The sequence below is a fragment of the Coenobita brevimanus genome, chromosome 53 (assembly GCF_032717465.1).
Source record: "Coenobita brevimanus isolate Jiangsu-jjx chromosome 53, ASM3271746v2, whole genome shotgun sequence".
NCBI classification, from domain to species: Eukaryota; Metazoa; Arthropoda; class Malacostraca; order Decapoda; family Coenobitidae; genus Coenobita; species Coenobita brevimanus.
In genome coordinates, this window is record NC_137006.1 from 12,680,146 (window position 1) to 12,695,220 (window position 15,075).

The following is a 15,075-nucleotide window of genomic DNA, read 5'->3' on the forward strand; positions in this document are numbered from 1 at the left end:
AGTATGGATGAAATTATTTTTAGTAGAGCGAAGAACAGACTTAGCACGATTCCGGGCAGAAACGTAAAGATGATGTGATTCAGGGGTGGGTTGGCTCCGGTACCTTTTGTAGGCCCTCTCCTTGTTGCGGACAGCATTAGAACAAGCGTGATTAAACCAAGGCTTTCTTGCATTAGTCAAAGGATATGAGAAAGGAATGTATGCTTCCATGCCCGAGAGAATAACCTCCGTAATGCGCAAGGCACACTCAGATGGCTCACGGCCATGGAAGCAATAATCATTCAAGGAAAATCAAAGAAGTACTGCCTGAGGGCCTCCCAGTCTGCGGCTCCAAAATGCCACAGACGACGTTTCCCTGGAGGGTCCACAGGCCGTACCGGAGTGATAGGACAGGTTAAGGTAATAAGGTTGTGATTGGAGGAGCCCAACGGAGAGAAAAGATTAACAGAGTAAGCAGAAGGATTAGTTGTGAGGAAGAGGTCAAGTATGTTGGAGCTCTCTCCAAGGCGGTCAGGGATACGGGTAGGGTGCTGTACAAGCTGCTCTAGGTCATTAAGGATAGAAAAGATGTAGGCTTGTTCACCAGGTGGATCCGTGAAAGGAGAGGAGAGCCAAAGGTGGTGGTGAACATTGAAATCTCCAAGAATGGAGATTTCAGAGAAAGGAAAATGGATAGAATGTGTTCCATCGTAGAAGTAAGATAGTCGAAGAATTTTTGATAGTCAGTAGAATTAGGGGATAAGTAAACAGCACAGATATATTTAGTCAGAGAATGACAGGAAAGCCGAAGCCAGAGTGTGGAGAATTCAGAAGAATCAAGTTCAGGAACACGAGAGCAAGATAAGTCGTTGCGTATATATACACAACAGCCACCTTTGACTTTGAAATGAGTATAGAGAAAGTAGGAGGATACAGAAAAGGGTTTGCTGTCAGTTGCCTCAGACAGCTGAGTCTCCGTTAGAAAAAGAAGGTGAGGTTTAGAGGAGGAGAGGTGGTGCTCAACAGAGCGAAAGTTAGAGGAAAGGCCGCGAATGTTGCAGAAATGAAGAAGAAGAGAGTCAGACAGTGGTTCCAGGCATCTTGAGTCGTCACCGGAGAGGGCAGATGGTGGGGGCATTTATGGTCCCCGGGGGACTCCGAGGCTTGGTAAAACGACGCCATTTTGGGTAAATTTTGAATAGGAAGTGTAGTGTGTACTGTGCATGTAGTTTGGTGAAGATAGTTAGAGAAATTTGTACTGGAGAGCATGCTGGCCTACTGTCTGTGTAACTGAGACACTAAAAAAGTTCAGCAAAGGTGGATGGTCAGGAACTAGTCCTGAGGGCTGATGAAACGGGAGCTCCAGCACTCCCTGTCATCAGCTTTCCATCCACCTCGGGAGTACTGCCCTGCTCGACTGGTGCTACAGTCTACTCCACAAAGGTTGTCATGAGAGTTGGGGTGATTGGGGGTCGGGATAACTGCACTCTCTGAAGCAAGGTGACCCGGGCATGGTGAGATCAGTAGTGATGATTACACATACTACTGGTCTGGCTGTGATGATGGTGTCCATCTTAGGGGTGTCGCTGTGGCAATTGCTGCTCACTTTATCTTTTGTGTCGACAGGGTTACTCTGGTTGATAAGTGTGCAATGCTGGTGAGACTGAAACACTCCTTGGGCTTCAGCTCTCTTATTGGAGTGTACTCTCCGACTGAGATAAGTGATCTTGAAGAGAAAGAGCTATGCTACACCAACTTGACTCTGTTGTGGAACAGTGCTTCTCGTGGGATACGCTCCTGGTCTTGGGCGACTTTAATGCAGTTACTTTCACTGAGAGAGATGGCTTCAGGGATTGTGTAGGTCCCCATGGCTCTTGAACCAGGAATTCCAATAGTTCTCACCTTCAAGATTTCGCAAAATCCCATAACTTAAGAATTGCTGGATCCTGGTTTCAATTGCCAAGTCTTCACAGCTGGACTTGGTATCCCAATACCAGAGGGGTTGCTAAAGAGATTGATCACATTCTCGTTAGTACCGGCTGGAGGATCCTTCAGAACTGCAGTGTTTTCAGGAGTGTAGAGTTCTTTGCTACTCTTCACAGATTTGTTGTTGCTACTCTATGGCTACAAACCAAATCTGAGATATTCTCAAGATGCCACCAGAAAAGGTTTCATCTTGAGAAACTCAGGGATGAGGAATGTGCATATGAGTTTGCAGTGGCAGTCTCAAATCGGTTTGCAGTGTTCAGTACTATTGAGGATCCTGTTGAATGATGGGATACCTTTAACCCCTTAACTGCGGGCTTGTTTTACTTTGACTTGCGGCTTCCGCGGGCATATTCGCACTCCGACAGACTCTCTAAAAATATTTGCCAAAAATCAGTTATTAGACCTAGAATATTTAAATCATATTTACATATGGCACATACCTTCAGCTTTCTCCTGGGATGTTTGTTGATCCTTCGTCGAGTACCATAGGACTTGTGGAGACCTCTGAAGTTAGGTAAGGAAGGCTCCACTTTACACTTCCCGACAACCAGTAATATGATTGCCACAGCCTGATATTATCACTAGAAACAGTATTCTATGATTCTCAAATAGTTTGGAATCAATACTCCCCCCAAAAAAAACACTGTGAAAGCAATGAAAATTATGAGCGTGTATAAGACCTTCCCACTTGCGATCGTTCGCCACTGGTGTTCTGTCATTTATTATTCATAAAACCCATCACACTTTATATTTCTATTACTATATAACACTTATATATAGATCTACAGTATTTATCCATAAGTTTCCTTCAGTAATAGTAGTTTATTGTCAGTGTAGGCATTCAATATCTCTTTCAGTAAAATATGTAGCATTCACTTTCTCGTCCTGTATACTAGTGTTGAGAGTGAATGTCACTTTCATCTTCACTTTCATAACTAATAGTATTCATACATGCTAGAGTGAAACTTTCACTTTCATTACTCCTAGTATATATACTCGTATTCTTATAATACCACTCATTTACATTTCTATTTATGTTCTCTATTTTATTTACATTATTTACATTTCTATTTTATTTACACTGTGTTAGGCACTGTCATTTGCAGTAACTTATAAAACTATTTTTCCACTGTTCACTTATATTTACATTCATTGCTCTCACTTGCTGTTTACACATTATTTACATTTCCACTTGCACTGTTTTACTCACCAGAAAGATCGTAGTCACTCTCTATCATTTGTCAGCCCTTTACCTCTTTCCACACGAGGTTTAGTAGGGGGTAGAGGTCACAGGGCCCTTTGCATGGGGCTAAAAAGTGGCGGAATTTAGCAGGCGCGAAGCCGACGTACTTTCACCTTGAAAGACGACAGTAAACTGATACTGGTGGCCTGCCAAGGGAGTGCAATACTGCCAACATCAGCCTTGTGAGAGCTGCTAATATATAGCTATGAAATGATTGGCAGGAAATCTAGACAATACATAATAAATTAGGTAGTTCCAGGTGAATGTAAATATCACTTAGGCTTCTCCCTTCCCTCCTTATATATATTTTTATTACGAGAATAGATTATACGGCATATTTCAAGGGGAAATAAACAGTGAAAATTAGCGAACGAGTGGACGTGAGGTGTTGTCAGGCGATAATTAGCCAATTCCAGGTGTATGGCACTATCACTTACCTTATTTCTTTTTTGTATATAGTATTTGGTATAAGAATAGGGCAAAGGGCTTATTTCAATGGATGAAATCAGTGGAAAATTCCAGGGAAAATTTACTTAGTGTAGAATACAGTGTGGTGGCCTGCAATAATTAGGTAGTTCCAGGTGAATGTAAATATCACTTAGGCTTCTCCCTTCCTTTCTTATATATATTTTTTATTATGAGAATAGAGTTTACGGCATATTTCAATTGGAAATAAACAGCGAAAATTAGCGAACAAGTGCACGTGAGGTGTTGTCAGGTGATAATTAACCAATACCAGGTGTATGGCACTCTCACTTACCTTATTTCTTTTCTGTATATATTATTTGGTATAAGAATAGGGCATAGGGCTTATTTCAATGGATGAAATCTGTGGAAAATTCCAGGGAAGATTTACTTAGCGTAGCACAGCCAGGCAGGCAAGAGTAGAGGGTAATGGAGGGGAGGTAGGGAGGAGAGTCAAGAACGGGGAGAAATAGCTAAATTGTCAACAATGGATGGGAGTACAGATGAGATTAGGAGTGCTGACTAGTGTTGGACATTGGCAGTACTGATAGATGATACAAGCCACCACTTGAAAGCCCGGGCGAATTAAAAATAACACAGAATCACAAAAGTGACGCCCCCCGGTATGATCCCTTGCTCCCAGGAGTCATGTAAGTGATGCCCCGCGGTTAAGGGGTTAAGCATACTTCCCTGTCAGCAGCTGATGAGTATTGGAGACCATCCTAGATCAAGGAGGGGAATAATCTCATGGGGGATGCTGATCACAACTGAGGAGAGTTGTGCTGCCAGACTGATTAGGGATCAGGAACAGCACAGACTTCTGTCTTGAAGGGCATGAGTTTTACTGAAAAGAGACAAGGAAAGTATGTCAGGGAAATCCCTGAGATGAAAGGTCGTTTTCACGCAAATGATTTTTGACTCGCCTACCGAACCCTAAAGAAGCTCCACTCCAAACCCACCTCTCAGGTTAATGGTTCAGACAGCAGATAGACGGCTCGTGTCGGGGCAAGTGGGTATAATCTCGTTGAACTGAGTACTTTGAGCAGCTGTATATGGCTGAACCTCCCAGTGGAGAGCTGTCGGCTGGTTTACAACCTCTGACTGCTGTCCCACCAATTGACAAAGCAGTGCCTTCTCAAGATGAAGTCAAGAAGGCAGTGGCTAGGTTAAAAAGTGGTAGAGCAGCTGGTGTTTGTGAAATCCCAGAAGAGCTGATCAATGCTGGGGGCAAAGCCATGATCAGGGGCTTACATGCATCATAGAAGCTGTTTGGCAGACTGGTATCATTCCTCCTGAGTGGACAAAGTGTTTTGTCACCCCTATCTGGAAAGGAAAAGGAGACCAGCATGACTGTAATAATTATCTTGGTATTACAGTGCTCAGTGTGCCAGGCAAAGTTTTTGCTTACATTCTCGTGATGCAAATCCAGGACCATTTGCTAAAGTTTCAGAGGCCTCAGCAATCCAGATCATGCCCAAGAAGTCTGCTGTTGACCATACCCTAGCTCTTCGAGTTCTTGTACAATGGCATCTTGAGTTTCGACAAGGTCTGCTAGTAGCTTATGTGGATCGAAGGAAGGTGTTTAACTCAGTAAACTGGAAGCTACTATGGGAACTCCTGTGACTTCATGGGATCCCCACAGGGATAATCCAACTGATTGCTGGCTTGTACTCAAACACTGAAAGCGCCATCAAGAGTGGGGGGACGAAATATCCAACCTCTTCCTGGTATGTTCTGGTCTAAGAAAGGGATGTGTCCTCACTTCCAAACTTCCCAACACATGTGTGGATTGGGTACTGAATTGGGCTGAGTTTAAGTCACTGTGGGGTATCAATTGGCAAGTTCAGGGTTACTTACCTTGACTTTGCTGATGAAGTTATCCTAGCATAGTCACCGGAGATACTACTGAGTGCCCTCGAGGAATTTCATGAGAATGCAAAGCCATTGGGATTAAGGTTTCTTCAGCCAAGACCAAGATCCAGACAGTTGGTGGTTTGTTAGATGAAGCAGTTCAGTCTGTCCAAGCATGTGGCGAGGATAGAAAAGGTTTGGAAAGATTCACTTATCTTGGTAGTGTGGTCCATAACAATGGTAGATCAGACAGTGAGATCTCTCGTTGCATTGGTCTGGCTTATGGGGTTGTGTATTCGTTCAGTTCGGGTATTTGGTGCTGTTGTTGTTTGTGTAGAAAGATGAAAGTTGACATCTTCAAGGCACTGGTGCTTCCTGTCGTCCTTTATTGCTGTGAGACATGGACACTAAGCAGTGACCTGAAGCAGCGAATTGGCTCCTTTGGTACTAAGTGTCTTCGCAGGATCATGGGATATCACTAGGACAAACAGGAGCGTAAGGAGCGACAACAGAATTGAGGCCTATTACCCACATACTACGTCAAAGCCAACTCCAGCTGTATGGGCACGTGGCCCACTTTCCTGAGGCTGATCCTACTCACAGGGTAATCTTTGAAAGAATTAACCCAGGGTGAAGGAGGGCATGGGGAAGAATAAGTAACTCATGGCTGGAGCAGGTCGATCACTCCTGTTGGGAGATCTATAGAGGGGGATGAGTCGCTGCCTGGAGGGATGCACAGAAGGACCCACATTGGTGGAGTCGGAGAATGAGCGAGTCTGTGCGCCCCCGCGGCGTTGGCACCTTCTGACTGAATGACTAATTAGTTTTTTTCACGTCATGGTATATCAAGACGTTGCCTGGCTCCTATCTATGAGTCCTGGGTTTGATTCCCGACTACAGCGTTAACAACTTTCCACATACGAGCATGTACGTACGTGTAATGTTCCTCATATCTATCTACCTATCTATCTATCTATCTATCTATATATGTAAATAGCTATCCATCAATCTATGTATCTGTCTATGAATCTATGTACCTATCTATCTGTCTATCTATCTATCTATTTATATAAAGTTTACAAATATACAGTCTATAGGTAGCCGACATGCTGTCGTTAACCCGTCACGTCCCGAGGTTTTCTGCACCTCCGACATCCCCCAGTCCCGAGGTATTTTCGAAAAAAATTTTTTTGGCTTAAACCTTCGCTTTTGGTGAGAAACATCGAAAATTCATAGAGAAATCGTTCACCTGAGGTTTAAAATACCCAATCCAGGTAGGAGTTCCTCCTTACCTGACTGGGTTTTCTAACATGCTGGCACAAAGAAAATGAGTTCTATGGGAGGGTAACTATTTTATCCACTCATAAACGGTATTTATTTATTTACTTGGTACGAATGTATATGTAGTATGAGAGTATATTGGTTTTCAAGCAGTAATAAAGGCATTATAAGCATTGTTTCACTCACTAACTAATCACCATACCTGACCTTTTCTTGCCACATTACCTGATCATTATTTCTGGCTGTTTCTTATTCTAATGCTATGTAAACATTGTCCTCCACATTGTCATCGATTGGGGAATCACTCTGGCCCTGAATATTTTTACTAGCCAGGTCACTGGTAACAGGTCCTTTGCCAAGACAATGGCATGAGGGGGGGAGGGGGGAGGTTATGTGGTGTAAGGCATTGTCCCTGCTTGGCATCTTGTAGAGGAATAGAGGAAGGTGTCCCGTGTATACACATGAAAAATCACGCGCAAAAATTGAAAATTGTGCAAATTAGGGACCTTGCAATTGCACGACGTACTGGTACGTCGCCGGGACTGGCAAATGCAAATCGTTGCAACGTACCCATACGTCGATGGGACGGGGCGGGTTAAGGTGAAAATTGTAACGATAATGCTGCAGCTGATGAAGATATTGGCCAAGAAGACACTACTGTAATGTTAATAATGGCAATGACGATGCTGCTGCTTTTGTTGATGAAAATGATGCTGACAGTGACAGAGACATCGATTATGATGATGATCTTAAGGCGTTCACTTTACTTCCAACGTAGTTAAAGCTCTTATGAATTTTTTTTAACCTTACTGGAATTAGCTATGAAAAGTTTTGGTTGCTAAACAATGAATAATTTCCTCTACCAAATGCACTGCTTTAGAAACTTAGCATGACAAGAGTTGTCTAACTGGTGAAATAAAACCGTTTGACTACCATATCAATGGTACAAGCAACAACAAGGACTACTATGACAATGACAATGATGATGATGAATTTGATGGTAATGCCGATACTTAAGATAATGCCAGTAATTAATAATAATAATAAAATAATAATAATAATAATAATAATAACAACAGTATCATCATCACCATCATTATCATCGATGACGACGACGAAGAAGAGGAAGTGGGAAAAGAAATAATGCACTCCGTCGACATACTAGTAGCCTACTTACTTTTGCGCCAGTCGTTCTTAAAAAAAAAGAAAAAAAAAAGAGATAGATATCAATAAACCTTGGAAGCCTATTGTTTTTCATCAAAATCGGTAAAAGGCCCTGGGCTAGGTAGGGGGTTGAAACCCCTCAATGGCCATGGGTATAGAAATCATCGAGACCTTGTGGCCAGCCCAGGCACTATTGTTTTCAAATTTCGAAAATCGATTTCTTTTAGCCATTTTGAAGAGGAACGTCTGGTGCACCTGCCAGTGCAAATTTTAGCTTCCTTAACCCATCCTGTGGTTAGCAATGACGTGCAAAAAATTTTGCCATATAACTGCCCACAAGCCGGTGAAAACAAAGCAGACACACTCGGATCCATCCGACAAGCGCTTTGCCTATGGAGTTTCATTTGTTTGTTTGTCCACACGATATCTCCAAAAGTTCTCAATGAATTTCAGTGATATAATGTGGAACAATGGGCCATGGACCAAGAAAGAACTGATTATTTTGGGGAACATATCTGGGTCCGGATCCGGATCCTGCAATGGCATTGGCGGAGGTATGCGCCCTCTGAGTGCTTTCTGGTTATTAATATTACTAAAGTAAAAACAAAAAAAAAAACACTGGAAGCAAAAACATCGTTATAGTATATATAATCCTTTTCCTCCACTAACACCTAAATGTACACAATGAATTTACTACCTCCAATTCATAGTGCCTAAATAGACGTACAAGTGGCATAAAACAGTGACATTCAGAGAGAGAGAGAGAGAGGGAGAGAGAGGGAGGGAGGGAAGGAGGGAGGGAGGGAGGCGCAAATAGAGTTACGAGTTGGCTAAATTTGGCTGGGAATGACAGAACTGGTTAGTGAGCGGAAGAAAAACGAGAAAATTGAGTGTGGCTTGGATATTGCAGTCGCCTGAAGTTGGACAGTATACGCAATGACTGCATGACACACAGGCTTTTTTTTTTTTTTTTGGTGGAGGAGGTGGTGGTGGTGGGGGTGGGGTGTCTCTCCATTTCCTGCAGACCAATGATTACTTATAAGAAGTGAACAATGCTGTTCGCAAAATATATTTTAAAAATATCGCATTGTACTTATAGTTGCCCCCATAACCGTACTCCTATTAGTTAAAGAGGGTAAAATTAAAAAAAAAGGAGAGCATGTTTATTTTCGTATGCTTAAACGCATTACCTGGAAATTTTGTTATGAGTCACTCCCACCCTCCCGTTTACAAAGTGCTGCACATCGACCTGAAAGTCGAATGTGATAAGCAAGATGAAAGGAAATTGAAAAAGTATTAGTGTAGAGTTGAAGAAAATACTATCACTCTGCATTTTAACTTAAGTGTTATAAATAAGTCTTTTAAATATTTTGCAAATATTGTTGGTCTACCAAAAAATGCATCACTGGAATCTGAAAGACTTTCCTTATTTGTCTCATTATTATTCATTATGAAGTTAGAGTGGACTTTCTGACCACTACTTGGTGGTGGCCAGAATCAAGATCTAAGTAAGATGGAGAAATAGAAGAAAGGAAGGGCGGGAGGAAGGAGTAGTTGCAAGGAGAGTAGAAGGGTTACAAGAGGATGAGAAAAAGGCAGAATATAAGAGAGAAGTGGAGGAACGATTGAGGAAATATGAACGGAGCAGATGGAGGACGTGGAAGGTGTGTGCAAGATATTCATAGAAGAAATATGTGCAACATGTAATGTGGTGTGTGGAGTGAAGAGAAGACGGAAGGGGGTGCAGGGAACATAATGGTGGAATGAAGAGGTGAGACAGGCTGTGGCACAAAAGAAGAAAGCATACGCTGAATGGATGAGAAATAGGGGCGAGGAAGAAGCTGAGAGGCGGAAGAGAGAGTTATATGCAGAAAGGAAGAGAGAGGTGAAAAGAGTAGTAAGAGAGAGTAAGAAGAGACTGGGTGAGGAATATGGAAGGAATTTGAGTGAAAAGTGGAGGGACTGTAAGAAAATGTTCTGGAAAGAGGTGAAGACAGTTTGACAGGGTGGCAGTGAGTTAGCAGGGGAGTGAAAGATAAAAATGGTAGATTACTAGTGGAGAAGGGAGAAAAAGTGAGCAGTTGGAGGGAACACTGTAAGGAATTGTTGAACATAGAGAACATATGGAAGTAATGCAAGTATAAGTGGCTGGGGAATGGCTGGTAGAAGGAGGGAGGTGAGAAGATAGGAAGAAATCAGGAGGATGGAAGTTGTGGAAGCAATGAAGAAAGTCAAATTGGGGAAAGCCCCAGGAATTGATGGAGTGTGTGGTGAAATGCTGAAGCACTGGGGAGAGATAGTAGTAGAATGGATGTAGAAGATAAGCAGATTGGCCTGGGAGGATGGTAGAGTACCGGAGAATTGGAAGTCAGGTATAATTTTTCCCATGTACAAAAGAAAAGGGGAAAAAAGAGGTATGTGGTAATTATAGGGGCATTTGTCTTCTTAATGTTATAGGAAAAGTGTATGGTAGGATACTTATTGACAGAGTTTGGGAAATAACAGAGGAATTAGTTGGAGAAGAACGGGGAGACTTTAGGAAGGGAAGAGGTTGTGTAGATCAGATATTCATTCTTAGATCTTTAGTGGAAAAGTTTCTAGAGAAGGAAAAGAAGTTGTATGCGGCCTTCATGGATTTGGAGCAAGCATATGACAGGGTGGATAGACAAGGATTGTAGATAGTATTAAGAATATATGGAGTAGATGGGAAGTTGTTGAATGCTGTGATGAGTATGTAAGATGGTGCTAAGGTTGCAGTGCATGTAGATGGTGAATTGAGTGCATTTTTCTCTTTGGATTGAAACAGAGATGTGTCATGTCTCCATAGTTGTTCAATCTCTACATGGATGGGGTAATAAAAGAGATACAAGGCAGGGCAGTGGATGTTGAAGTGGTCCTAGTGAGAGAGGGTAGCGTTTGGAAACTCCCTGTACAGCTGTTTGCAGATGATACTGTGATGTTAAGTGATGAAGAAGTGGGAGCTGCAAGGCTTTGTGGATGTGTTTGGGACAGTGTGTAAGAAACGGAATCTAAAGGTGAATGTATGGAAGAGTAAGGTGATGGTCTTTGAGAGAGGTGAAGCCAGTGAATATACAGTGAGGTTGGATGGTGGAAATGTGAGTACGTTTAAGTACTTGGGGAGTGTGATGAGTAAGGATGGAAGTTCGGAGGGTGAAGTGCTTGAAAGGGTACAACAAGGAAGAAAGGTTGCTGGTTCCTTGAAAGCAGTGATAAGAAACAGGGAAGTGAGCATGGAAGTGAAAAAGTTACTACATGACAGTATTGTGACACCAACTTTAGCGTATGGAAGTGAAGCTTGGATGTTGTTGGAAGGACACAAGTCAAGAGTGAGAGCAGTGGAAATGAGTTACATATGAGGGGCCTGTGGAGTCACATGGAGAGACAGGCTGGCAAATGAGGATATAAAGGAGCGTTGTGGTGTGGATATGGATGCTATAGGAAGGGTTAGGAAGAACACACTGAGGCGGTTTGGCCATGTGGAGAGGATGGAGGGTGAAAGACTGATGATGAAAGTGTATGTGAGTGAGGTGGAGGGGGGAAGCGGGAGGGGGAGGCTGAGGATGAGATGGAGGGATGGAGTGGAGAGGTACATGAGAGAGGGGGGTGTGAGTTGCGAGCTGAGCAGTGAAATTGAGGGGAACAGGGCGACATGGAAGCGATTTGTTTGTGGCCACCCCGTACGGGATTAGGTTGTCTGGCAATAGATAGATAGATAGATGAAGTTAAATTGTACAGTAACTACGTAGGCAGAATGAGGTTAGAATGTAAACTGAGTAAATATGAAGCTAGCCTGAAATTGGGTGTGAACATAGTGACATACTGAAGCTACAATGAAGCAGGTCAAAATTATTGCTGTGAGCTGGTCCTTAAACTGCCTGCAATAGCAACAGCAGAGCAACCACGGTCTGTCTTGCCGAGGAGACCCATAAACCGTAAGCAAACAATCGCCCTTGCAGGGCTGCTCCGTGCAGTGAACCACCGCTTCCATACGTTGAACAGCTGCTCGCTACTTCTCGAGGCAGGGAAGAGTGCATGCAGTGGTTCAGTTCTTGAGTGGACACGGCCCTTGCTTCTGTCCATCCAGTTATCAGGGGCCCCAGAGTAGGCTCCACAGCATCCTGTTACATGAATAAATATGGTCACCACCCAGCGATGGAAATGGTTTCTTGGGTAAGATGAAACCATTAGGTTTGTCAATCAGTGTAGAGTCACCAGAAGATGTAAGATGAGTAGTAAAAAGTGACATGAAAGATGGGAGAAATAGGATGAGAGAAGGGCTGACACAGAAAAAGAATGATAAAAGTGAAGGAGGCAGTAGGCAGCACTACATCACGTGAGTGTATGATGGTCGCCACAACCTACCACAAATAAAATACTGTAAAGGTAAATATGTACGAAACACTATATTTTGGAATAATATAAATACGCATAATTATAATGCTGTATATATAGGTAAAAAAAATTGTATGAGCATACGAGTATATTTGTAATGGTACAAATTTGGAGTATTGAAAAAATAACAACAGAGATTTGTATAAGTGAATATTTCTAAGGTTATGTCCAAGAAATGTAGTAACTTGTAAAAGGAAATAATCTATATACTGTACATGTAACTCTCTTTAATAGCAAAGACACTTATTGTTAAAAGAATATTCAAGTATACGACCATTGGCAAGACTGGAGGAATGTAAAAGTAGTAAAATATTCACTGGGAGCTGTTTGGAGGACACGCACAGGAGAAGATAGGTTACCCACTTTGACATTAAGATATTAGTCTCTCAGTGCGATCAGAGGGATTCACGATAGAATTAACCCGACTCTCTCTCTCTCTCTCTCTCTCTCTCTCTCTCTCGGTGACGGAGAAAACAGATTTTTTTCTTTTCCGAACCTACTCATTTGCGGTCTATGTACCGTACCAGTGAAATGTGGGTGTGTCCCCCCTCCCCCCTTGCACTCTCTCTGGACACCTCACTAGTCAGTGCGTTTTTCTTTTCTAGTTTCCTCGTTCATCTGAAATTAACATTAGACAAGTAATTCCATTTTTCTTGCACCCTTCTGTTTTTTACCCCTTAGTGAGATGGCGTCTTTTTTTTTTTTTTTATAGTTTACTCCTGCCACTGTCCCTGTGAATGATATAACCTCAGTAACTCTCTCTCTCTCTCTCTCTCTCTCTCTCTCTCTCTCTCTCTATTCAGTACGTTGGCGTTCTTTTCAATTAATAATTGTTATCTTTAAATGATTTATTCACATTAGCTGTGAAGTATGTCTTACTATGGGTTGGAGATATAATCAATAACATATTAAAAACTGACATGGAATTATCTTTGTGGCAATTTTTAGGTAGACATAATTACCGAACATACAAAATCACATTCAAAACGTCGGTCAGACCCAAGTTTTAGACTTACAGATTCACTTTCTAGCGACTCAGTACCCTGCACCCCGAAACACAGGGAGAAACACCAAGAATAGATCCACATTTTTATCCCTGCAGAATTACCAAGCAACCGAAGGGAAAAAAAATAAGAAAAACATAAAAGAAAACATCCCTCATAATTTTCACATATTTAGTGCCTCGAACATAGGAAAACAGATCCATTTTTAAGAGGCAGAATTATAAAATATGGTGAGACAACCATATACGGCTCACTCAAATCTTAGTGTCCCGAAACACCAAATGTATCAGAGCTCATCTGAAATACTAACAACTACGCAATATGCTTACGTGTTTTGGAGAACGTGGCTGAGACGCACCATTGTCGAATATGGGGGTGATGATGTTACATACTGGACGATGACGTAAATAACAAGGCTAATTGATTGCGATATGTAAATATGCGAGAGGGATGTCTGTCGAGCAAGGAAGAGTGGCTGTGCGTGACAGAAATAAATGGAGAGAAATTGTGAATAAATAAGTGATGACGCAGCCCTGAGGGGATATTCTCCCGCATTTGGTCTGATCAGCTAGTCAGGTCAGGTGCGGGTAAGGGGATGGGTATGTTATGATGTGGCAGGGGTAAACCAGCTCTGCTGTCGGGCCCTGCTGCGGATGTCACTGATTGCATTGCGCAGTTGACCCTTGTGCGGTGTGGTGCGGTGAGGATCTGTCCGTTCTCCCCTTTGGGGCTAAGATGTGAATGAATGTGTTTAAATGGATGAGTAAATGGAGAGTGTGTCGTCCTGTCTCGGCTACCTCCCTTTCCTTGGGGGAAGCAGCCTAGGTATATAGATAGATAGATATAGATGTACATATAATAGAGTCTGTCCTGGAGCCTGTGTTGTGATAGAGGGAATGGGGAGGGAGGAGGTCTGAGGTAGTGGGTTATTAGGAAAACCCAGAAGACGCAGGCACAACCAGGTGGAAGGGTAAGGTAGTAGGCTATATGAAGGAGATAGCGTTGCGAAGCTGAAAATATATAAACAGACTGACAGAAACACAGATAGACTGATAAACATATAGACAAAAATGGATAGGCAAATCAGTAGACAACAGACAACTGATAGCTGAAAAACGCCTTCATGAAAGCCAGAACACAGACATATGTGCTGATGAACAGATAAACAGACTGATATGCTGGTTGCCTACTAATTGAAATGCTAATGCAAGTTGGTAAACAAATTTTGATTTACAAAAGTATCGGCGAGAGAGAGAGAGAGAGAGAGAGAGAGAGAGAGAGAATCTCACCTCAATCGTCGGAAACTGAGAAGCATAAACCAAGAATCCTCTCTAATGGATGACAGACATAACGTTCATTAAGTTCTTGCTATCTCCCAACGATTTTCTTGTTTATAATCTTTTTAACTGTATCTATCTATCTATCTATCTATCTATCTATATATATATATATATATATATATATATATATATATATATATATATATATATATATATATATATGTAAGTATGTAAGAAAGAAGGACCCAAACGCCAGGAGTCCGGAAACCGTTCTTTTCAAGAAAAACAAAACAAAAACAATACAAAAGAGAGCCAAATTCAAGATCCGTTCATTTCAAGATGCCTGGACACACTGCGTTTGAAAGACTGGAGATCATAGGAAGTAGAAAATACTGACAGAGGGAGA